General features: G+C 43.4%; 1 protein-coding gene across 1 annotated transcript in view; it reads right to left on the bottom strand.

The window, feature by feature from the left end:
* Window positions 1-26,026, bottom strand: part of SGCZ (sarcoglycan zeta) — a 668,548-nt gene that overhangs the window by 388,370 nt on the left and 254,152 nt on the right. The gene's annotated exons all lie outside the window — the stretch shown is intronic.

Raw genomic sequence — 26,026 nt, forward strand, 5'->3', positions numbered from 1 at the left:
CAATACAAGGTTCAGCTACATTTAGGTATGTGTAAAGGGTTGTTATTATGGGAAGACTCATGCAGATGGTGTTTGAGAACACCTGGTTAACATAATTTCTACTCAGTCATTCTCCCCACCCACACCACTGTGTGAAAAAAGACAGTAGGGATGAGTTTATTACCTTTGTCCTTCCCAGCTTTGCGGGTGATTGTTCTTGCAGTCTTTGATTCAAATAGGTTCTCCACTTGATAAGAACCCTGATAAGAACACTAGATTATACAGGTAGCCAACATGAGTAGAAAAAGCTCCCCACTGCAACAAGTACCCACAGCCATATGCTTGCCCTAGCCTTGCCAGGGAATCTGTCTGTGAGAATATGATATGGAAGGGGGGAGTTGCAGAAGGATTGCCAAGATTGAAACATCATCTGTCTGTCAAGTGGTCTGAAGGAGGGCTATGCCTCCCTTTTTAAGCTGATGTAATGGGAAAGAGCCTTTGCTAGGAACATCACATCCACAATGTCTGAAACCCCTCTCTATTTGGATCCATCATTGTCTGGGCTTCTGAAAACACTCTGCACATAGATTCTCCAAACTGGAACTTTGTATTCCTAAAGGCTTGCCATGAAAAGTACTGTGAAGCTTTTCATAGACCTCAACTCTTCTTTGCTGTGAATTGTGTGTTTGTCGTCAGCTCAGTATACCAGCAGACTGGGTTTCATCTATGACTCTTAGACTTTCCTCTGCCTAGAGTCATGCAGTGAAAGCAATAGCACAGAACTTCTTGTATCTGTGAGTTTACCCTGCCCTGGATCTTGTTTAAGCCTTGACCATGTTGCCTGGAGTTACCAATGTATGACACGAGGTTAGATTAGATCACTTTGATTGGTTTGTTAAGTCTTTCAACAATTTGATCCTTTAATATCTGAGAGATCATGTTGTCACGCCTTAACGCAAGGAAGATTCCTCTGATGAGGAAGAGTAGGGGGAAAGCCAGCCCAGTGGGCCTGAGCTGGAGCCAGGTAGGGAGCTGGAGGCTTTGCCAGACAAAACTCCCCTGGGACCACTGGGAGAGCAGCCTGGCACCTCTGGAAGCATTCCTGGAATGCCCCAAATGCAGGAGGCTGAGTGGGAGATAATTCATCCTTCAGAATGACACAGGATCAAACCCCAGCAGCAGAGAGAGGCCACAGCACGTGGCCTCCCTTAAGAGCAACACAGTGACCTAATGAGTCAGCTGTGCTGATTAATGTCCAGCTATAAATCAACTCAGCCATGGCTGACTCTCTGCTGCAAACAAAACAGCTCTTCAACCACCACATTCTTGCTTTGCTTCTTGGACTCTATAGATTCCTGGATCCTTAGCAAACCAGCTAGACCACCCTCCTGGACAATCCCTGACTGGCTTCGAGGCTCGGATCAACCACTTTTGGTGAACCAACCACTGGACTCTTTTGACCATGCCCCTGCCTTCTACTGGACTGTTTGGAATCCTGTTTATGACCTTGGACTGGACGGACGTCTTGCTTTCTTTACCTGTGGAGCTAGCTAGACCTTGACCAGGGCATTTAGCCTTAAAACAGGACACATGTCAAGAATCATTCTCCTCCCTTGTCCGGGTTTGGAACCCATGTATAGATTGGCCTTCCCTTGTGTTCAGAAACAATAGAGATAGCAACAGGGAAACCACAAAAGCTAATAGTGATTAGCTTTTGACTGCTCTAGAATTTCTTGGACCCTATAGCTACTGACCATCAGCTATATGATTTCTGAAGTGTGTTACCATTAAGGTTTAGTTGTAAAATTTCCTGCAGTAAAGAAGTCTCACTGTTTTAGGTTTCTCTTGTCAGTTTGCCAGAATATGTGTTTGCCTGAGGAACCAACAAACCTGACACTAAGTAGATGCAATTAAAAGGGCACATAGGGTGCTATCTAAGTCCCCCCAGTGAAGGAAGTTAGAAAATGAGGAAAATAAGGTCATAGCTTATGGTCAGTATCTGGGCAGAATAGAGGAGAGGATCATATAAATAAAGCTCATGGCTTACATAATATCTGAAGGAAACCATGATATAATGTTCCTTCAAGATAAGCAGAAAATGACATCCATCTCCTGCCCTTTGAATTCCCATTTCAGGGGGAAAAAGTGCACTAGCACTGAAGTAAATTAAACAATCTCCAGTTCAGCTATATTCATGGACCTCAAGTCATGTGTATTGACCAGCAGTATTACTCACCATACACATTGGAAGATGCCCCCACTTGTTCAGTGGAGCACAGGTGAGCATCTCAGTTATTGTTATGCTCATGTTTCTTTTGCTATCTTGGTAATTTAAAACCACCAGTCCACATCCAACCAATATTAAACAGTTTCATGTCCTATTGATTACAGTTGAAGAGGTTTGAGTCAATGCATAACACTCACATTGAAATCACTGAAATGTACAAGTGGGTTTTGACACATTTGCTTTACAGAAGTCAAGTATCAATTCTATCACCCAACCCCCCAACCCCACCCCACCCCAATTAGGAATCCTCACAGGCAAAAAATGCTAGGTTTATGAATTGGATGAAAGATTCTTTTCCTATTAACTATACATTCACACAGTGGGCTATGAACAAAGCTGCAGGTACCATGAGATCAATCATACCATAACTGTACTTCTCATCATATTAGTCAATAGGGATGTGTGCACTCTGCCCTGGAATTATCTGGTAACTGCGAACATCTGCAGAGCATTTGATCTTCCAGAGCAGAGATTCGCTGCTTCCAAACCCATTGATTAATATCAGAGCAGAGACATGCCCAACCGGAGCTTCTAAAGTCTCTAAAATTATCCTGCTCTCTCTCTCTGTGTGTGTGAATTGAACATCTCCATATTTAGAAGATGTTGAGTGGGGTGAGGGGTAGCTTTTATATTGACATCTGTGGGTAACCAATTAGGAATTGCCACAGTGCTGTCCATGAATGTGTTCTCCAATCGCAGTGTTCAGGGGAATGGGAAACACTAACTAGCTGATGATTCTGGCTGTGGAGGGGGGGAGGGAGCACGTTTCTGCTCATAGAAGTCAATCATCCACATTTCCACAGTGTGAAAGTGCTGCTGGGCTGGCTGGCTGACATAGTGAGTGAGAAAGCTTGTACACTTGAGTCAGGCACAGGCAGTCTCTTTATTTCAGTTAAACTATTACTCCTGTTGGCAAGAGGGTGGGGTGGCTATATCCAATAGATATGGAAGGCACCAGGTTGGAGAAGGCTGGAGCAGAAACTTCCACTAGCAGCAGTGGAGCTATGCATCAGCAAAGTAAAGCTCCCTCCATAAATGCAAAGGGGTGGGCCTCTCTCTGTGTGTGTCTGTTTAAGGGGGATAATAGTTTGAGGGATTTTTTTAAAAAAAAATCCTTAAAAAAAATCAAGGTATGACTGGATCTGCTACAAACTTGGCATGCTTAAAGCCTTCTGTAAGAGCTATCACCATGCTAAATGTCATCTCTTTATCTTTAAAAATTATGCAGATGTAAGCATTTTTAATTTCCATTTTTAAAAATCCCTAAAATTCAAAGCATGAACTGATTCAAACTTGGCAAGGCTAAAGCCCTCCTTAAGAGCTATCGCTCTGCCAATTTCCATCTCTTTATGTTTAAAAATGAGGGAGCTGTAAGCATTTGATTAATTTCCATTGACCAAAGCAATTCTCTGAAAATGGGTGGTTCTCCGACGGGTAATCTGATGGGATGGAGTAAGGGGAGCTGTGTTGAACTAGGGGCAGAGAATCACCTCAATGGAGCTCTGGCTCGAATTTCAAGGTGGAGAAGACCAACTTTTCACGCCCCTATTAGTCAATTACCCATCAATGCGAGCCATGCTGACAAGTCATAAGAGCAGTGTGGGTTGGCCACTTCTTAAAACGTATTCATCCATTTTGAAGGGGAGGGCTTATACATAAACCACATCTCCAACATCAAAAGCCACACAGGCACTGCCTGTCTCTACTGCTGACCTTCATACTTCCAGTGTGTTCATCTGAACACAGAACCCCCCCCTTCAAACTTTCATGCTGTATGCGAGCAAAGATCAGAAGTGGACCAGTATGTGAGGAGACATTAGAGATGGGTTTTGCATGTGTTCCCACTACCCCTCCTCACTCTAGACTTATACACTTTCCCTCAAACGTATGAATAGGGCTTGCAACTTATCAGCATGTCTACTCACCTTAAATAGCCTTAACCGCACAGCACATAGTTAAACTATGCTAGCACAAGTTGTAGTGATGGCCACCAGTTGGATAAATTCCTGGAGGAGAAGGCTATCAATAACTACTAGTCCTGATGGCTATCTGCTACCTCCAGTATCAGAAGCACTAAGCTTATATACACCAGTTGCTGGTGAACATAGGTGAGAGGGTGCTACTGCACCGTGTCCTGCTTGTGGGTCCCTGGTCGACAGCTGATTGGCCACTGTGTGAACACAGTGCTAGACTAGGTGGCCCCTTGGTCTGATCCAGCATGGCACTTCGTATGTTCTTAACCATATCCACAGCACAGTGCACAAACACAAGTGAAGATGGTGAGGTAAACATTTGAAAGAAGTGTTAATATCTCAAACCTTATCAGAATATTTTCCATTTTATGCAGTGAATTCTACTGAATTGCCAGCAGTAGTTCTAAACATTTATAATGACTTACCTTCCGACAATGCGGGTAATGTTTGCACCATCTAGGCATTCTGCATTATGCCATTTTTATTGGCATTGTGTATCTGCTGTACATGGGACATCAGAAAGAATAAATTACTGGTCTACAACCAGGGCTCATAACCCCTTTGGCCCCAAGGGCAGTAGCAAGGGAAGCCCTTTCTTGTTCCCAATCTCTCCACAGAGATCCGAGATAAGGGGAGGTAATCTTCAGGATTTCTCTTGCTAGCACTAAAATGGAAATACCTTCCTTATCCAGCAGGCTGCATGTGGCACAGTTTTTGCTTTCCTGATCTAAAACAAAAGAGAATCTTGCAGCTTCTTAAAACTAAAGGAATTATGTTGGCAGAACTTTTCATGGGCTGTCGTCCCCTTCATCGGACACATGAAGCATTACCAAGAGATCCGGTGTTTTATACATCACGTGGTGGTTGTGAAGTTGGTTGTGCTGCTGCTGCTGGTGTGTGTGTGTATGGAAGAGAAGTGCAAACAGTCATGTAAGAAGGAAATTAAATGCAGGAGGTACTGGCAGTGACAATCACTGGCCATTTACATTTCACTTGCTGCTGCACTTGTAAACATTTATAGGATTGTTCAGTATCAATAAAATGTCTATGGTTGCTTTTCAGTATTGTAAACCTTCTCCATATTTATAGGTGTAATCGTTTAGACCTCTATCCTAACTATTGCAAAATACCGTTCTGTCTATTTTGACTTGGGTTTTTGTTTTGTACTTCTGCAAAATGAAAGCATGGTTTGTGGCGTTTCCCAATATACATGTTTACCACATTTTCTTCATTTCTTGCTGAGATTTTCCAAGCTATTCACATGCACAGAGAGTCTATTATGGGACTTGATTATCTTATGTATCAAAGTGACAGATCTGCAGCCTTGGTGACAGCATTACAGCTCACCAGCACTAAGGGGCAATTAATCCCTTATGAATCAGAGGAGAGTTACCAGATCATGACAGGCCTTGGAAGTCTGTCAACTCCCCTTGAATGAGGCCACTAGACTGTTAAGGGAAGCACTGGTGTGCATTATAAGTGGTGGCAAACTGTAAATCAAGCAGTGGTTTTGCAGGGATGGGGGGCAGAGGAAAATGAAATAGCCAAAAGGAACATGTCACAATGATTAACTTCGCATTTTGAGACTACTGCGAGACAGCGGAAGATTCTTTCAGTTCCCTTACCAGGGCTTTTCTTGGATCTGCAAAAATTGCAGTTCATAAATATAGAGTATATGACATGCACTTCTCACTGGACTGAGTGACATTGGGCACATCATAGAATCATAGAATAGTAGAGTTGGAAGGTGCCTATAAGGCCATCGAGTCCAACCCCCCACTCATTGCAGGAATCTATAGGTGTATCTTAGTTATGGGTCCCAATCTACAAGGAGAAAATTGTGATGCCCTTCATCAGAGAAGAAATTCTACTTGCCCCCATGGCAGCCCTACCCAATTTCATATTGCAATTCTATATACACTTAGAGCACAGTCCTATGCATGTTTGGATAGAAAAAAGTCTATAACTCCCATCATTCCTAAGCCAGCATGTCTGACTGGAGAATTCTGAGGATTTTGGGACTTTTTTCTGTCTAAACATACGTGGGATTGCACCCCTAGCCAGGAGTAAGTCACATTGTACTTAATGGGTCTTACTTCTAGGCATGAATAGAGTTTTGCCACACAACAAGGTGCGAAGGTTTTTGCTCACACATGGACACAAAGGTGCCTTGTAATGCACAACTTGCTGTTGGTGGGATTAATTTTGAATTACTAGTTCAATGACAATAAAAAGGACAATACAATGGTCTATTGTGTTGGTTTTAGATCATGTGATCCAGGCTGTGGCTCAAATAGCTCTTTCTTGGATTTTTAAACCACATGCAATGCTTTCCTTCCATTTCCAATCAGTACTGAACTGGATATTACATATTTCCCAATGTGTCTGAGTGCAAGGCAGTTACTACAGCACAAAGCAGGTGGAGGAAAAGAGCTTTCACCATTGTATAATGTGGGGAAAATTTTCTGTGATATTAGGAGAGCCACAAGAATGCTAATATAGGGATGTGCAGATTTCATTCAATCTGTTCCACCTGTATTTTGCAGATGGTCAGGTATATTTCATTCCACCATGCTCTCATTGATGGGAATCCAATTTTTGCATGAAAATTTCATTCCTATGTGCAAATATGCATTTGTGCAAATTCCAACCCACCCACCATGCAGGTAAAAAGCTCATCCACAAGTCCATGGAATCAATCTGCAGGACTCGGGAAAAGGCAGGTTTGAGGATTTGAGGATTGAGGATTTCTTTGACATCCCCTATGCTAAATTCTCTTTTTCACCTGTAAAATGTTGGAGAGTGAGCAAGCTTAAGGGGCAACATTCACCTTCCCCCACCTCCAGTTGGCCCCAGCACCTGGTCCATTGAACTCTAAAAGGCAAATAGGCAATGAGTCAAAAACAACGGATATTTAGATTTCATGAACATCTTGAGCAATTCAACATAATCTGAACACATGTTGCTTCTAGATGTACAAATAGAGGGAAAGGATATGTCTTCCATCAAGGTGTACACTGGAAAAAGAAAAAGCAGCCACCATGCATTTCTACTGAAGCATTTAACCATAAGGTACAACTTGGATCCTGATTTGGTTCTTTGGGAAATGGTCCTATTCTGCTCACACTAATTAGGAGTCTCTCTGCTTCAACACAGGTACCAAACAGGCTTCATACCTCCCCTTGACTCATGGAAAATCAAAACATGGCTATAATTTCTTATTTTTTCTGTTTGTCAAAAGAGGATAAAATTTGTAGGCTTAATAGCTCCTGAAGAGGAGATTATATCTGCCAATTTCAGGTAAAAATGTGTGCTTCGGCTTTGGTGTTACACATTTTTATATTTTGTTATACATTTTAAGGCCAAAGCCAATGCTGCGGCTGCTGTCATTTTTTGGTGGATTTGGATGGCATTTGCAGGCATAGTTATCCCCTCTGAGGGGATCAAATTTAACAAATGTTAGAAGAATAGGTACAGGGATTGCTGTGCAAGAATAGCCATGAGATATCCAAAAAAGGGGCATGCTTACCCCCCTCCGAGATCATTCTTCAAAAAATAACAGGCAGCATCAACATGGTCTTAAGTAAGAAAACTGCAAAGTTTCAGAAGGCTAGGTGCAGCTGTTTATGTGGAAGGGGTAAATGATTCACTTCCCCTTTCCTCCACCATGGCATTTTTTTAAAAAGATGTGTATGAAAATGGCACATATCATAGAGATATCTCCAAGCCACAAACTTCCAAAATTTCATAGGGTACAGGGGCTAGTGAGTTATGATTAGGGGTGTGCACGGACCCCCCGCTCCGCTTCACTTGCAGATCCGCCATTTTCCGGATCGGGCCACTCCGCCCCGCCCCCGCCCCGCCCACTTCCGCTCCGCTCCGCTCGGAGCTCCGGATCCAGATCCGGAGCTCCGTTTCCCCCCCCATAGGCTTGCATTGAAAGCTAAAAAATTATACAACTTTTTTTCTGTTCAAGTTAGAAACCTCACGTTTGGCACCATGACACCTCATGGGGGTATACACATTCATGCCAAGTTTCAAAGCAATCCCATCATCCCCTGATTTTTGGGGAATTTTTGAAAATCGGGCACCCCATTCACACCCCTTTCCATAGCTCCATCAATTTGCACGTTAGAAACCTCAAACACGCCACCATGAAAGCTTATCCAGGGATACATACGCATGCCGAGACTCAAGGCAGTCCCATCATCCCCTGATTTTTGGGGAATTTATGAAAATCCAACACCCCTTTCCATAGCTCCGTCAATTTTGCACGTTAAAAAAAAACCTCAAACTCACCACCATGACAGCTTATCCAGGGATACATACGCACGCCGAGACTCAAGGCAGTCCCATCATCCCCTGTTTTTTGGCGGGGCTTAAACCTGCAAAATTTGGAACTTCCAAAACTCCAAGTGAGCGCAGGAAGGACTTCTCCCCTGAGTCAAAGCCACACACACACAACATCCCTGCGAGGTGGGCAGGGGAGGAGGGAGGGAAGGCAGGCAGGCATGCAGCTGGCATTTCTGGGGGCATAAGGAAGTGAGCCAAGGATAAGCCAGTAATGCATATAAAATGGAATAAATCAATAAATAAACAAAGGAGGGGTGGAATTAAAAGCAGCAGTGTTGCTCGATAAACAGCAAGAAGAATTTTTTTAAAAAGGCTATATCTGTCTTTTACCAGCAATAGGGGGACGTGCCCGGGGGAGGGGGAAGCAGCTGCCAGTTCAACTCAAGACAGCCACCAACAGCTCTGAGATTAAGAAGTAAACGCTCACTTCAACTCATAACAGGCATCGCTCCACCACTAAGAAGTAAACGCTCACTTCGACTCATAATAGGCATTGCTCCACCGTTTTACTCTCTTTGGAAGGCTCTAATGGCCTTCCAGTGCAGGAGAGAGTGGGGGCACGTCCACGATGAGATGCCCTAGGGGAGCTCATCCCCTTGCACCACATCTTTTCAGTTGTTCCCCAAAGTTAGGGTGGGTAGCAGTGCTGTGTTTCTATCTCTTATTCTTGGCTTAGTATATGATTTCAGGTTGTGTTTGTGCATTTGGTGGGGCTACTGTTTTAAAAAAACACTGGGAAAAGCCTGTTCAGATGAAGAAAGAGAAGTTTCCCAGAATCCCAAGTTACCCGTTTTGCCTATGCCCTCCTCTAACTTTGGGATCATGTGATCATGACCGGGAGCTGACTCTGCCCCTCAGCCCTTTGAAAAAGGTATTTTTCCCGCCGATTTTTTAAAAACTTCTAGCGCGCGACCCGCACGACGCAGAAAGTTGAGAGTAGTCTCAAAATGACCCCCATCCACGACTCTCTGTGCACAAGAATTTTCAGAACGATAGCTTAAAAACCAACCCAGTTATGCCCGAGTCTTTCCCTCAATGCAATCCTATGGGCGAAAAGCCGAAAACGCAGTTTGAGCCGCGCGGTTGACCCGATTTTCAAAAAAATATAGCACGCAACTGGCACGACGCAGAGAGGTGAGAGTGGTCTCAAAATGACCCCCATCCACGACTCTCTGAGCACAAGAATTTCCAGAATGATAGCTTCAAAAAGAACGTAGTTATCCGCGATTATTTGCCGCAATGCAATCCTATGGCGAAATGTTTTCAAGATGGCGACCGGAGCGCTCCGCCTGAACTAGGAGCTCCGAAAAATGGTCGCTTCTCTTCGCCTTGCTTCTAGGGGTCCGCGGTCCGCTCCTACTCCGCCACTGGGTAAGGCGGAGCAGGCCAATCCGCTACTGCTTCTACGCTCCTAATCGGAGCGGATCACACCCCTAGTTGTGATGACTGAAAACCAGTTCAAGGCATTTTTCATAGCTGTTAAATGCTGATCCCTCCTAGTGTGTTTGTAGTCAAACAAAGAAGTCAGCTTCCAAATGAATAGCCTTTGTTATGTGAATCTAACAGTGCTTCACATTACAGACCTGGTTGTCCTACAGCAACCTAGGACTAATATCCCTGATTAAGCTGACGGAATACTAAATAGACTACAGGAAGATCCCTTTGATGGAGTCACTACAGTTAGAATAGAAGTTGCTGCAAATCTGATGCCAATCTGCAGGACAGAACCTGAGAGGCTTTTCCAGCCCCACCCTCAGGGCCTCTTGTGATGGGCCAATCTTGTAGAATGCCTTACTTCTCAAAGCTGTTCTTCCATCTTGGCCTGACATCTGATCATTGCATCTGTCACAGCAACCTCTTCCCCCCCCCCCGCAATGTGTTGCTGTGTTCCCACAGATGGTAAGGTTATGGCTGGGCTTTGCTCCAACTCATTAGCTTGCACCTGGACAGATTCTTCTCTGTCTTTGTCTCCATGAATCTCTGGTCCCTGCCCACCCCTCCCTCATTAAATGCCTCTGAACAATGCTGGGCCCAGCCCTGAAAGTAGCATTGTAAGAAAGGTGATCTCACAGCCACATCCTTGCCATCCCTCAAAACTGCAGTGATTGGAGAGCCCATTGTAAAATATGCCCTAAGATTAGAAGGTGGACCTGTCAGTCACTCAGCTCATTACATTTAGAGAAACCAAATGAAAGGATGTTATTTTGGAGACATGGTGTCTGCCTTTCCAAAGCTGAATTCCAAACAAAGCCTCATGCAAGGTCCATCTTCAGTTCAGCTCCTGGTAGAGGGAAGCACCAGAAATGGTCTGAAGAGGGCTTATTTGGCTTAGGCATTGGCCAAATCTGATGCACACTCCTAATTTATACCATTATAAATTAGCAATGTGCACCAAGCCAAAACATCTTCTAAGGCTGCAATCCTAAATGCACTTACCAGGGAGTAAACCCTATTGAACACAGAGGGCATGTTTACACCAGGGGAGGGAAGGGGGAGGATCTCATGATATGCTGTTCGTGAGATCCTCCCACTGGGTTCACACATGGTGCGCAACATCCAGGGAGGAAGCAGGGCGTTGCACCTAACTTTTGTATAAACTTTGTATAAACTTTATTGCATATTAGCCGCATGGGCCATTCACAAACAAATGAAACAATAACATACCGGCCGCAAGCTTGCCACTAGCCAGCAAAAGTGCTACAAAAAAGAGTTACTAGGATAACAATCATCCAGGATATAATTACAATGTTAATCAACATATAATATTGCTTATTAGAATTTAATCTTTTGAGTCAATCAATAGTTTCCGGACCTCCATCGCCCGGTGTACAAACTTGGCAGTCCTAAATGATGTATAATAGTCTCTACCAACCAAAAGTGTTTGAACTACACCTTTAGATGACATGAAGTTAAACCTGGGAATTAAAGGCTCAAGGTAGTGTTTCCTCAGCTCCGCATGCCTTGGGCACTCAACTAGGAGATGAGTCATATCCTCAGCTTTAGGGCAGCCTGCTGGGCAATCTACCTTGGCACTAGGGTGATTTTTATAGTGCACCTTCACCTCCATCAGCTGGAGTGAATTTAACCTGCACCGAGTAAACAGCCATCTCAGCTCTTGTGGCATTCCAGAAGTTAAATATAGGGGAGCCTTTCCCAGAGCAGTAATGATACTTTTATAGAGCCCATTTGAGCGGCTCACTACGACCGCTGCCAAAGATGTCTGAATATCACAGTCATACAGCCTTCTAGAAATCTCATCCTTGGCCCTGTCAAACCCCCTCGTAAGGAGGAATGCTTGCGAGAAGCCCAATTTGGAGACAGAGTGTCTCATCCTGTCTGCCCATGAATCCTTCCCCATATCGTCATATGTGGACAGCACCAATGGTGAGGCCAACTGAAACACTATCTTTAACCAGAAGGATATTGCTGCTTTTAGAGTCAATGTATGGATTGAGTGACATGCAGTTTCTAGTCGGACAATATCCTTAGATGTAGATCTGGGAACTCCAAGGGCCCTAGATAGAAATTTATGCTGTACTACTGCTAATGGTGTGATATCTGCATGGGCCCAAATGGGCGCTCCATACAGAATCTGAGGGAATAATTTGCTTTTAAACAGTTCTAACAGTGGTGCTATCCACTGACCTCCTGCGCCAGCTGCGAAGCGGAAAATAGCGTTAGCTGTTACATTGGCCGCTGAGGCTGCTGCACCCAAATGCTCAGACCAGGATCAGGAGCTTTGAAAAGTTACTCCTAAGTATTTATATTTATTCACCTGATCAAGCGGGCGACTATCTAACTGCCAATGATATACTTTCCTCCTTTTCCCAAAAATTAAGATTTTGGTTTTATCGTAATTAACCTGAAGGGCTTCATTCTTACAATATACGCTTAGCGCTCTCAACATCCTACGCATCCCCACTTGCGTATGTGAAAGGAGAACAGCGTCGTCTGCATACAATAGCACCGAAATGTTCCTATCCTTTAAGCGGGGTGGATAGAAGTCACAACTAGTTAGGGTAGGGACAATATTATTTAAATATAGATTGAATAAAAGGGGAGCTAGCAGACATCCCTGACGAACTCCTTTATTGGTAGGGATGGGGTCTGATAGATCACCATCCGCGGAGGATCTCACGCATAAGCTAGAGTTTTGGTGCAGCCCCTGTATTCTCCTGAGTAACCTCTGGTCAATGTTTAAGAGTGATAACCTCTGCCAAAGGCGGGGACGGGGTATAGAGTCAAAAGCCGCTCTGAAGTCTACAAATGCTGCGAAAAGTGAGTGATAAGGAAGGGCTGTATATTTCCCTACTAGGTGTTTTAGCAAGAAGCAGTGGTCTATTGTAGTTCCAGTGGAGGTAGCAGAGGACGCACTTGTTTGACTATCTGACTCCTTGAGCTGTTTATCGTAACTAAATTTTAATTGTTTTAACTGTTTTATCAACCTTCAAGCTTTTAAATCGCATATTATATTTATCTTCGGCTAAAGTATGTGCTTTGAAGCGGAATGCTGTCTGTCTCAAGGTTAAATTTAGCTGACTCAATGCAAACACCCACCAGTAGAACACCGGCACCTTGAGAAACCACAGCTGCTAGTCTATTAGTCCATGTTTACATTTTGAATTTTATGCTTAGATCTCTTCTCCACGAAAGGTCTACAATCTCTGTATGTTAAACGATTCTGCTAATTCTGTTAGTAATGAGAGGCAAGAGCAAGAGGAGGAGAGACCAACCTGAGTCCCCAACATTTCCTTTCTCAAAGCAATTAAAAATTGACAATTTCTTGCCCGACAATCCTAGCTCCCCCTCGTTCCCCATTTTAACTACAAACCAGTTTGCAGTCTTGGCCACCTCAAAGGGAGAAAATGATGAGCATCAAGGGAGAGAAAAAGGTAGGAAAAGGAAAAAGGATTGTGAGTTGGGAATAAATGAGGAAGAGCAAGTAGCAACTGGTTCACACCCTAGGATGTAAAGGAAACCATCATTGACGAAATGGTGGACCAGAGCTTTTTAATTGCCAAAACTTTAACTAACATTTTCGGGACTCTAACAGATATAAATGATAAATTATCCCCCATTGCTAAAGGTGTAAAACAACTTCATGAGATACTCCAGCTTCTTAAGGATCTGCGGACCAGAACAGAGCAAGATGTAAATCTAATTCAAGAAACTTTTTCTTTTTCTTTTTTCTTTTAAAAAGACAGGAACTGGAGCACACCTGCGCTCCAGCGAAAAAGTAAGGTGGTTTTTTTTAAAAAAAAAAGCCCCGACCCCACTCCCCACCCACCCCTGATGGCCCTTTCCCCCCAGCCTTGCTCCTTACCTCTGATAACCCTGCTACTCACGGGGAGGATGGTAGAAGCCTGGATGGCTGCCCACACCACCCACAGTCCTCAGGATCATCCCGGGACTGCAGGAAAAATCAGGCTAAAAGTGCCTGCCGATATCCTGGGGAAATGGAGGAACCATCCCTCCCTGCTCTCGGGACCCCCTGTGCATCATGTGAATGCACAGAGGTGATCCCAGGATGATCCCTGGGATATTGACTGGTGTAGACATGCCCAGAGAGACTTATTTCTGAATAATCATGCATAGGATTGTGCTGTAATGCTGGAATCTTAGATCTGTCGAGGAACCTGAAAGGGCAGGTTTCTTTGGTTTGCTGAGTGGCGGTCAAAGACTCTCAAGACACAATTTCTCTCATCTTGGAAAAGTTTTATTACGAGCAGCCTGCAGCGCTGCAAGGTGGCAAACCCTAGAGGATCTGAAGGACAGCCCACTAGTTGCAGGCAAAGCTAAGATACTTATAGGGCAACATCCTCAGAAGCAACAACAGAACTTCCTCATATAATGAACCAGTCATAATACAGTTTTGCAATACAGTAACCAATGACAGACAAGGCATTTATGCATGTGCAGAGTGCAGATAATTCTAAGACTAGAAAAACAATACATAGATGGGTATTGCAATCCTGGAACATCTGTTCCTTTGTGGTTACTACTCTTCCTGTCCTCACCAGGAGGCTCACACTCTGACTAATATGTCAACACTTCTTGTTGGTTGAGCAAGTGTTACTCAATATATTTCCAGTTGCAGTTTGGATCAAATTGCTATAGAACTTAATTTCTAATAGAAGGAGCTTACATCAAAACAGGGTGGGCACAGATAAAATAGCCCATTCACACATTTCCTCGACACATCCACATACATGGAAGGGAGTCCCAGTGAACTCAGTGGGGATTACTTCTCAGTATTGTTGTGTAGAATTGCATTGCATGACTGCAGTACTGAGCAACACTGACTACAGAGTAAACATCCTTGAATACGATGGGATTGATTTCTAGCAGTGCATAAGTTTGCATGACAAGACACCGCCTTCCACATGCTTACTTACTTTAGGAGCTTCTTGTTCCACCTGTAGTTACAGTAACTGAAATGTTGTCCAATAAATTATGTGTAAAACATTTAGTCCTTAGGGGATATAATGGCATTCTGTCTCTGTTCCCTTCTGGAGGCAAATTCTTTCAGTCCTTCCACAGGGGACTGAGAGACATCTGGCTAATCTTCTTGCAGATGTTTCTCTACTGTTAGAGTTCCACTTGCATTCCTTGCATATGGTATCTCTCATAAACGGAGCATGAACCATTCAAGCTGTTGCCCATGGTATTTGAATAAATTCAAAACAGAGCAAACAAAGTTTGCCTGTCCTTGTGCACTAGGTATTATCTTGTTAAAATTATTGTGTTTTTTTTCTCTTCAATGACCGTTGTCCACTTTCATACAGTAATTATTGTCATTACATCTAATCACATAATCAGTGTGAATTCAAGTAACCACAAAATTAGAAAATGCAATTATGTGATTTTGTTTGGCTGGAAAGCATGAGAGACTAATCAAGCTGGTAGGAAATGGCACTTCTCCAAAGTGTTTGACAATGTCATGTTAAAACCAGCAGAATCCATACAGTATATAATAGATGAATAAGTGAAAGAGAGTGTTACTAGCTGATTTTATTCCAACAAGCTAGGCTTAAGAGTCAGCATACTTTTTTCCCCTTTCCCCTGGGGACTCTAAAATTCATTCCATACATGCTAGAAAGGGCGTGTGTGTGTGTGTGTGTGTGTGTGTGTGTGTGTGTGTGTGTGTGTTGCGTATATTTTTCAGAGTGGCACATGTTTTAGCAGAAACTTTTATTATTATTCATTTATATCACACCTTTTTTCCTCCAAGGAACCCAAGGCAGCGTACAAAATCCCCCTCCTCTCCATTTCATTCTCACAACAACCACCCCGGGAGGTAGGTTGGACTGAGAGTCTGTGACTGGCCCAAAGTCACCCAGTGGGTTTCCATGGACTAGAACCCAGATCTCCTGACTTCCAGTCCAACACTTTAGCCACTACACCACACTAGCTCTCATCGCACCACACTGGCTCTCATCAACTTCCATATTTTTCTGTGAATGAATTTGCAGAAATTTCAGGACAGTAAAAACATAAATCAATCTGGAAGACTCCACGTGGCCTGGGGAGGCTGGTCTGCAGTGGATTATGCAGATCAGATTCTTAGGAATTTGAACTCATTTTAGTCCATCTCAAATTTCTCTGGCATCTCCTGGCATTGTTGGGCATCACGCATGGCCCACAACCTAGCAGGGAGCACATAGCCAATCCTCTATCTGCAGTGCTCCAGCTCTGTGGTGGAGCACCTACTTTGCCTGCAGAAAGTCCCAGTTTTTGCTCCTCCGCATCTCCAGATAGAGGAGGAAAAACTCCTGCTTGACACCCTCAGGAGCTGCTGCCAGTCTTGTAGGCCAGTTGGCCTACAAGACTGGCAGCAGCTCCTGAGGGTGTCAAGCAGGAGTTTTTCATGCCTCAGCAGGTGCTTGCCTCATTGCCACCGCCATCCACCCCTGCTGTGTGAGCCTCTTCTGAGGCTCAGCTTGCCCTGGTGAGTGCTCAGTAGCTGCCTGTCCCTTCATGCTGAAATTGCGCAGTTACCAGAGCCTCAGTAAATTATGCACTTCCCCACCACCACCTGCGTCAGTGGTGGTCGTGAAGTCCCCTTATATGCAAAGGTAAAGTCGTGAATGCTCTAAAGGCCTTACGGGTTCTCAAGCAGGTTCCACACTCAAGTGAGGGGGCAGCAGATGTGTTGGGGGGTTTGTTCCACTGGACTCCCAGACCCAGTCAGGTGCTTGAGACAACCCTAGTGTCAACCATAGATGGATCAATGGTTTCACTCACTCGAAGGCAGCTTCCTATTAGGGATATGCTCTGCTTCTAATCGGACTGGCGAATTAGAAGCGGAGCGGGGGGCTTCGCCTGCCCTTAAGGCGGAGGCGAAGAGGATTGGGGGGCCAGCGGAGCATGGCGAAGAGGATCGAGGTAAAGGCGGATCCTTCACCTCGATCTGGAGCTCCGCCGGAAAGGTAAGTGGGGTTTACCGGGCCCTGTCGCTGTCGCTGTCGCCCATGCGGCGACAGCGGCAGGGCCCGGTAACACCCCCCCCGCCCTCCTCTCCCTTACCTGAAACATTTCAGATTTCAGTAAGGGAAAGAGGGTTGGGAGAATAAAGCTGAAAGTGGGTAATATTCTCCAGAATAATTAAGCCCCATTCTTAGAAATATTTAACACTGCATTACAGAAATCCATGCAATCATCAAACCTTGGTACAGATGGAGCATCGATATCCCACTAGGGCTTGGTATTCCCTTTCCCAGGTGGGGAAAGACCCACTGCTGCAGCCTCAACGTAAGTTTCTGGGCCTTGGGGCAGGTGAAAGGAGTGGCACTGGCCGTCGTTGCTCACAGAATTGAAGCAAACAGAATTCTTCTTACAGGACTTATTCTGCTTACAAACATTTGAGCAGGGATGTTTGCTTTTGTGAACATCTCTGCTTGAATTCATGTGATGCCTCTCATGCACAATATAGGCTTTTCTTTGTCATTTTATCAACTGGTGCTCCTCAGCATGTGTCAGAGGCTGTTCACAAATTTCCCTCAAGATTTGGGGGCGTGATGTCTGGTAGTATAGGGGTCATTGTCAGATTGGCAGGCGTTCGGCCCTGTTTTAAGTTGGACTTTAATGGCCTAATTCAAGCCTTATCCCCAGAGATGTTTTAGAGTCTAGCCTATGTAAAAGCACTGCACTTTTTCTTTTAAATGGCAAAAAATAATTTTGGACATGAAAATGGAGTTTTAGAACTGCCCCCCAACAATACTCTGTCTCCTGCCAGCTTTGTTCATGCTGCGTCACTCCTGTGAATGAGTTGCTGTGGTGGCTCTATTAATTAATATATTTTATTGTGTATTATTATTACATTCTTCTTGCCAGCTATGTGACCCAGCCAGTCAGGGATCACATGGCACAATAACATTGCAGTGGCAGATAGCCAATCAGATTTGGCTACGTGATTATGTCACTAAGCCAAACTAGAGGAAGGGCTTTGCTTGGCATCCTCCGAACGGCTGAACTTTATGAAGTTCTTTTTACTAACCAACTCGGTAACTACCATTCAATAACCCGAATGATAAAAACCAGCCCATAGCCCACAAGAACTTTAAAACACATTTCTTCATTAACTTTTCTCTTGTAATGTGATAAGAATGAGTGTAACACCTTCCCCAGGCACAGCTTCATTAACATGTCAATTACAGCCACACACTGAGAGTTCACTGATCTTATGAAGGCTACTGTGCTGTGCCGAACATAGATATTGGCAGAGAATATGAAATTAAATCCTTTGCATAAAGGAAGGAAGGAAGGAAGGAAGGAAGAGCTCATTGCAGGTAGATCTCATTCACAGTTGCTCAGTGCGTCTACTCTCTAGCTTCACTCATGCCCACAAAATGCATGATTAAATACAATGAAATACAAGAATTCACTGTGAGATCCTATAGGCACTTTTCCTGGGAATAAATTCCATTAAATATAATGGGACTTACTTCTGAGTAGATATCTATAGGTCTAAATTGTTAGATTGGCAGATAAGTGTTCTCGAGTGATAATAAATCAGGTTTCTAGAAAGGGCACGAGCACCTGCCATTTTCCACTCACAGTGAAAATTGAATTTTTGATGTTGTGGATCAGTGTGTCAAGCAAGTAAATTGTTCTTCAGAGTTATGGTAGAGAAAAACACAATTCAATGCATATGCTATTGCACAATTAAGCACATTGAAGCACAGTGACTCCAGCTGGCATGAATAGTGAGTGTTGCTGAATGGGGAAAGTAGTACAGTTCTTTTGAGGGGGGAACATGGGAGCCACTTCACTTAAACTGATGTTTTAGTATTTGCCTGAATATGGGGCCCATCACCTGGGCTTTCCCATACACTCCAGGTTAATGTTTCAGGTTTGTGAAGGAGAGAGAGGGCGGGGGGCAATAGGAATATGAAATGTTAATTGCGCTTTCTGGCTGGGCATGAGATATTTTGTCACAGTACAGTACAGCCTATAAGGAGCCATTTGGTGAAACTGAGGCATTTTGGGCAGTAACCAAAACAGAGGAATTTTAGATTTCAGCATCTACCCCTCTGTTCACCTATTACTGCTGTTCTGTGAGAACCTTCTTTGCTAACTATTCTCTCTGTTTCTAAAGTTCAGTGCTCGTTGTGGATCTTGACTTCAGCAAAGCTTTTGACAAAGTACCACATGACATTCTGATTAACAAACTAGCTAAAAGTGGGCTAGATGGAACAACTATTAGGTGGATCCACAGTTGGCTACAGAATCGGACTCAAAGAGTACTTCTCAATGGAACCTTCTCAAACTGGGGAGAGGCAACGAGTGGGGTGCCGCAGGGCTCAGTCCTGGGCCCAGTGCTCTTCAACATTTTTATTAATGATTTGGACGAGGAGGTGCAGGGAACGCTGATCAAATTTGCAGATGACACCAAATTGGGTGGGATAGCTAATACCCTGGAAGACAGAAACAAACTTCAAAGTGATCTTGATAGGCTGGAGTGCTGGGCTGAAAACAACAGAATGAAATTTAATAGGGATAAATGCCAAGTTCTACATTTAGGGAATAGAAACCAAATGCACAGTTACAAGATGGGGGACACTTGGCTCAGCAATACTACAAACGAGAAAGATCTTGGAATTGTTGTAGATCACAAGCTGAATATGAGCCAACAGTGCGATATGGCTGCAAGAAAGGCAAATGCTATTTTGGGCTGCATTAATAGAAGTATAGCTTCCAAATCACGTGAGGTACTGGTTCCTCTCTATTCGGCCCTGGTTAGGCCTCATCTAGAGTATTGCGTCCAGTTCTGGGCTCCACAATTCAAGAAGGACGCAGACAAGCTGGAGCGTGTTCAGAAGAGGGCAACCAGGATGATCAGAGGTCTAGAAACAAAGCCCTATGAAGAGAGACTGAAAGAACTGGGCATGTTTAGCCTGGAGAAGAGAAGATTGAGGGGAGACATGATAGCACTCTTCAAATACTTAAAAGGTTGTCACACAGAGGAGGGCCAGGATCTCTTCTCGATCCTCCCAGAGTGCAGGACACGGAATAACGGGCTCAAGTTAAAGGAAGCCAGATTCCGGCTGGACATCAGGAAAAACTTCCTGACTGTTAGAGCAGTGCGACAATGGAATCAGCTACCTAGGGAGGTTGTGGGCTCTCCCACACTAGAGGCATTCAAGAGGCAGCTGGACAACCATCTGTCAGGGATGCTTTAGGGTGGATTCCTGCATTGAGCAGGGGGTTGGACTCGATGGCCTTGTAGGCCCCTTCCAACTCTGCTATTCTATGATTCTATGATTCTATGATTCTATGATCCTTATGTAGCCAAAACTGCACTATCCATACATAAGAAGGAGCTACCAGTAAGCTTGTGAGCCCCCAATGATTCGTAGAAATCTTTTTAAAAATCAGGAAACAAAATGGCACAGAACAGCCCAAGGAAGATTCAGATTGAAAGTTTGAAGGAAGGAGCTCAGGGGAAGGGGACATGGAATGGAATATCTTAGAAGAGGGCATGGCTGGCTGAAACCCTGAAGAACAGGAACACTCCAGGTTGTAACATTTTATGGCAAGTCCCACTCGTTTAATGTATTGTTCTCTTGTTGCTGTGAGTTCGTTGGCTTTATTGTTATGGTATATTGTTCAATTGGTTAGTTAGAGTGTTATTGAAATGTTGTTTTATATTTATTAATTGATGTAGGACACAGCCCTATGAATGTTTAGACAGTACACAATCCCACAACTCCCACCATTCCCAAGCCAGCCATGGCGACTGGGGAGTGCTGGGAATTGTAGGAGTTTTTCCTGTCTAAACATGCATGGGGATTATACTCCTATCCTCATTTATTTGTTATGGAATTGGACTGCTTTATTTATTTATATGTGCATATATATATATATATATATATATATATATATATATATTATAATAATTATTTATAAATAGTTTTATAATCAATCAGTTGGGCAGGGGGCAGGCGTACCTTCTTCGCCATTGAAACTGCACTCTTGACAGCTCACAAAAGAGTTGCGTGGGAGGCTCTTGGGAGTACAATTGTTCTCGAAAACACGGACAACTCTCCTCACATGCCACCCTCCCCAACCAAACCATAAGAGCAGTGACATGGAGGGAAATTCAGTGGTGGGGTCATCAGCAGGTTCAGCACCCCGAATGAGCCACACAGAAGTCTTCTGAAAGCCACATGTTACCTGTGGTTTGCCCATTTGTGTTATAGGGAAATAAATGGAGGAATCCCTTTGCACAGAATTTAGAACAATCTGACATTTTTATATCGTAGCGGAGAGGGCATGGATAGAACTACTTTGTCCTAAAGCATTCCAACTAAGAAATCTATTATAAAAATTAACCTTGGTCAGGAGCATAATGATAGTTGATGCTTCATTCTATTTGATGCTGTCATGCTCATTTTTCTTTCTCTTCAAAAGCTTGAGTTATTGCTCTTCTTGCCCTGGCCATGACCTCCGATTCTTAGAGACTGAGAATTTTCTACAGCAGTTCAGCAATACCCTATATTTTAAGCATCCCCCCTCGACAACAGGACATGATATGCTTAAGTGATCTACAGAAAGTCAAGCATTAAGTATAATAGCACTTTGGGTTTTGAGCCAAAGAGAGATGATTTGAAGTCCCCCGCAGCAGCTGAGTTCATATCCAGTGCTGGCACTGCAGACTAGCTTAGACAGCTGCGCTGCATTGTTAAAGATGTTCCCCTTTGATTTAAGATATTAAAATGAAGGCCGGTGCCAAAAATGTCATTACATTAGAACTCAAATGCTACTTGGGCTTCCTGGAAAGTTCAACCGTATATTAAAGACGATGTGAACATCATACCCTAGAACAAACAATATAGCAGAGCAGTAATGGTCTCCTCCAGGCCCATTAAATTGAATGAGAGTCTATGTTCATTGGCTTCCTTCATTGCATGTTTTCATCAAGCTTAAGCATTCAGAGCTGTTGCTTTGCTTTCTCCCTTGTCCGTAATGCTGTGTTCTTTCCTTACATGGATCATTCGCACTACTGCTTACTGCAGTACTGCACAGACGCAAGCAATTGCAACCATCTCTCAGAAGTAACACTAGTGACAGTGGCTGATATGCTGCCTATGATTGTCTGAGGATCTCTATATCCACTTTCCATGCCATTCAACCTCATGAGTGCAGGTGTCACTCAAGCATCCATGCTGCTCCTCCTTGTAACCATCAACAGACTTAGTGTAGGAGCAGTGTGTGGCGAAGGAGAGGCCTCTCAGATAGCATTCTATTAGAGCAGGTGTGCACAACCTTTTTGGCCTGGAGGGCTGCATTCTGTACTATAAGCAGTAAATCCCTCACAAGCTCAAATGCATGGTTGCACAACCCACAACTTACAGGCCAAATACAGCCTCCTCAGATGGTTTTGTGTGGCTCACATGAGCCCTTAATGCCACCATGATGGCCATCTAACTGACCACTGGAGAAGTAAGACAAGCTTGTTTCAGCTCATTTTTGATCAGGGTTTTACCCAGTTTCAGCAAGAGTGCAACCTCACCCACAACAGGTAAGTACACTAACTTTCCCATACCTGAAAACTGTCTACTCACAGTGCCAATGTCTTTTCAGGATTCAGCTACAGTTTCAAATCCTTTATTGCTCACTGGGTAGTGGAGGTTGGTGGCTCTGATTTTGGTGGAGCTGTGAATCCATTGTGGGTTTCAGTCAGAACCAGCCAGAACTCTAAACGAGTTGGCCAAGGAGCTGAACCCTATCCCCCAAACAGGCTCAGCACCTTGGACAGCCCAAAATGGGTTCACAGCCCCATCAAAATCAGATTCATCAGCTTGCACTGCATTACACTGACAGTGCTTGTTTTCAAAACAGGTCTTGCCTTCCCTGTCCTGTCACTGTGAACCTGCCTCTATACTGCTCCACTAGGGAACCCTCCAATAATGTCACCAAGCCAATATAATCTACACAGGGGGGTTATTAGCCAGAGCCCAGAGTTTTTCTGAGTGTCTTTTTTCCCCCATGAGAAGACGAAGGGGGGAAATATGCACCACATAAATTATGCCTTGGTCTATCCTTCTAAGCTGCAGTTCAGTCATCCTGCAGAGCAAAGAGAAAGAGCTCAAAATCAAAACAAACCCACCAAACAATGTTTGCTCTGATGCATCTGGGGAACCTTTAGCAATCCGCTACACCAACATGATTTAAAAGGTACAAAGATGGACAGTTCACTTGTTCTTCACTTCAGGGGAGAAATATAAATGATTAAGGGGCTGCCCCTGCTGTACAGTCAAAAAGATTTTCTGGATGGCTTTGCTAAACTATGTCTCACATTGTGATGGCATCTTTGCCATGCCACTTCTTGGTTGTTTTTCCCCATGCTACTGCCATCTGGATCATGCAAGCAATTACATGGGGCTGGAGCTGGCAAGGGATGGGATATATGTAGCTTGGTGCAAGGAGAACCTGCCCTTAAGGCAGAAGGTCACTAAGGACTCCTGTCATTTTGTTGGGACTCTAAAGGTGCACTCCTATGCCTGTCTAGGCAGAAAAAAGTCCTACCCCTCCCAGCATTTCCTAGCCAACAGGCATAGGATTGCACCTTATGGGTCAAAAAAGACATGACTTTAAATGTATGTCTAGCAGACATGTTTCCTTTGCCTACACTAGAGCAGGTAAATGCCATGTGTCAATTTCCGTTCATCACTTGAGTTTGAGAATTTTTAATTTAAAATGTTTGCACAGACCTACATTCATATTTTTCTGCACATTTCTCATAATTCATGGATTTATGTTTGCACTTTTCCCTAATAAATGACTCTTTGGCAAGCAATTTCCCCTAACATAATGCACTTTTAGATGTTATTTTTCACTACTATATGCATGCTATCTCTCTCTCTCTCTCTCTCTCTCTCTCTCTCTCTCTCTCTCTGTGTGTGTTCTTAGACACCTCATTGCAAAATTCAAAGAAGTGCATTTTTTTAAAGAATAACTGAATTTCAGTTTGCGTATGGATTTGAAAGTGTGAAATTATGCAAGTTCATGATAAAAAGAAAACCAAACGTATTTTCCCAAACCTAATCCATTCTGGAACACTGGATACATTCATTTAACCCCAAAGAACCTATTAATGTATCTATCATGACTTGCCTGAACAGCTTGGAGCAAATGTTCCCTCTTTCACATATCAAGTTAACTGGAAGTGCATGGACATCTTTCAAGGCTAAACATGCATAAAGCAGGTATGTAAATCCATTTTTTTTTTAAAAAAAAAATTAAATACCCATGTGCATAATCCCCCCTTTAAGTCTTTTGTACTAATTCCACTGTGCAACACCTAAATCTGTGTGAGGAAACTGAGATCTAGAATGGCACATCATGCAGCCACATGCATCTTTGCCCAATGCAGCATGGCCAGTAGTAGAACAAACGTACTTTGCTTTTATAACATGGTGGAATGTATTTCAGCTGTATGCTTTAATTGATCAAAGGAATAAATTAATGGAATAAAGGAATAAATTCAAAGGAATAAAGGCCATGGAATATCTTTAATCCTAGTCAAAAATTCATCATATCTTTAATGACAGAATCCAGCATGGCTGTGGTGAAGGCTAAAATGTCACGGGTGTTGGCTGTAGTATTTACTAGCAGTTTGCATCCACTTTGGATGAAGCCTGAATTCTGAGTGAACGATGGGCACTTCAGAGAGATTTGGACATTGTCCAAAGTGAAATGGGTTTTCTACAAAGTTCAGCTGCTTTGGATCTTCAGACGGACACATACTTCTCGGACACATTAATTTAAAAATGAATACATTCCTACCAGGATTCTCTCCAGTTACTGTGATTTGAGGAGGGATGGTGTGTGTGTGTGTGTGTGTGTGTGTGTGTGTGTGTGAGTGTATATATATATATATATATATATATATATATATATATATATGAACTGAGCAGTTGTTTTCAGTGCTGTTTGCTACTTCTGCTTTCTGACTTAGGAGTAGCTCTGACATACCTCAGTTGAGTAGATTGTCATGTCGGTTCTTAGCTTGTGTGGTTATTGGGTAGTACTGTACTTATACCACACATAATCAATAAAGTGTCAACAACTACACAAAGGATGAAATTGTATTGTAGTTGTAAATCTCATGGTACCCCTAAGGGAATTTCTGGCAGGAGCAGAAGTAGCAGCAGTAGTGCTGGCCATGGCGAGATCACTTCTCCCTATACAAAACTCAAGCATACACTCTTCCCTGCAAGCAGGGCCAGTAGTGGTGATGATGATTTGCAAGAGTGGTGTTAGGATTGTTCCTCCAGCTCTGAAACTGCTACCAGTTGATTCCAGTTGATGCCCACTTCCAGTGCAAAAGGAGCCTACTTTGTTGATGAGACAACAGCAGTGGGACAGCTCCAGGGGTTCAAGAGGAGGAGGAGGGTGGTGCATTGTGGGGACATGGAAACCAGCAAAACTCACTTTCATGTGATGTAATGTCCTCCCACCTCTTGCCTCTATGTTTGAAAAATGTGCATGAAAAAATGCATACTTTTGAAAAGTGCGCACAAATGCGCTTTAATCAAAGGAAGAAGAATGCACACATTTCAAAGTTGTGTGCACAACTGATGCGTACATTTGGGAAAATATGCAAAAATTATACACAGAGATTCATGTGAAAAGAAGAAAACTTTGCTCTCAGTCTTATAAGGACTTGAGTCAGGATGAGCTTCAAGATGGAATTCAGAGAATTTCAGCTAACTGAAGGTTTGCTGATTCAGACATCCCAGTGGGATTGAAGTGCACTGATAACAGTTGGGGCACATTACACATTCCATATACCACTTTCATAGTGTTATTTCCTTCTTTTTATTCCACATTATCCAAAATACTACAACAAATGTGAGTGTGTGTCTTACAAAGTATAAATGTGCATTATCTTGATCACAGTATTACCATGATATAATAGTAATGATTT

This window comes from Elgaria multicarinata, chromosome 10, assembly GCF_023053635.1.
Source record: "Elgaria multicarinata webbii isolate HBS135686 ecotype San Diego chromosome 10, rElgMul1.1.pri, whole genome shotgun sequence".
In the NCBI taxonomy this organism is placed as follows: Eukaryota; Metazoa; Chordata; class Lepidosauria; order Squamata; family Anguidae; genus Elgaria; species Elgaria multicarinata.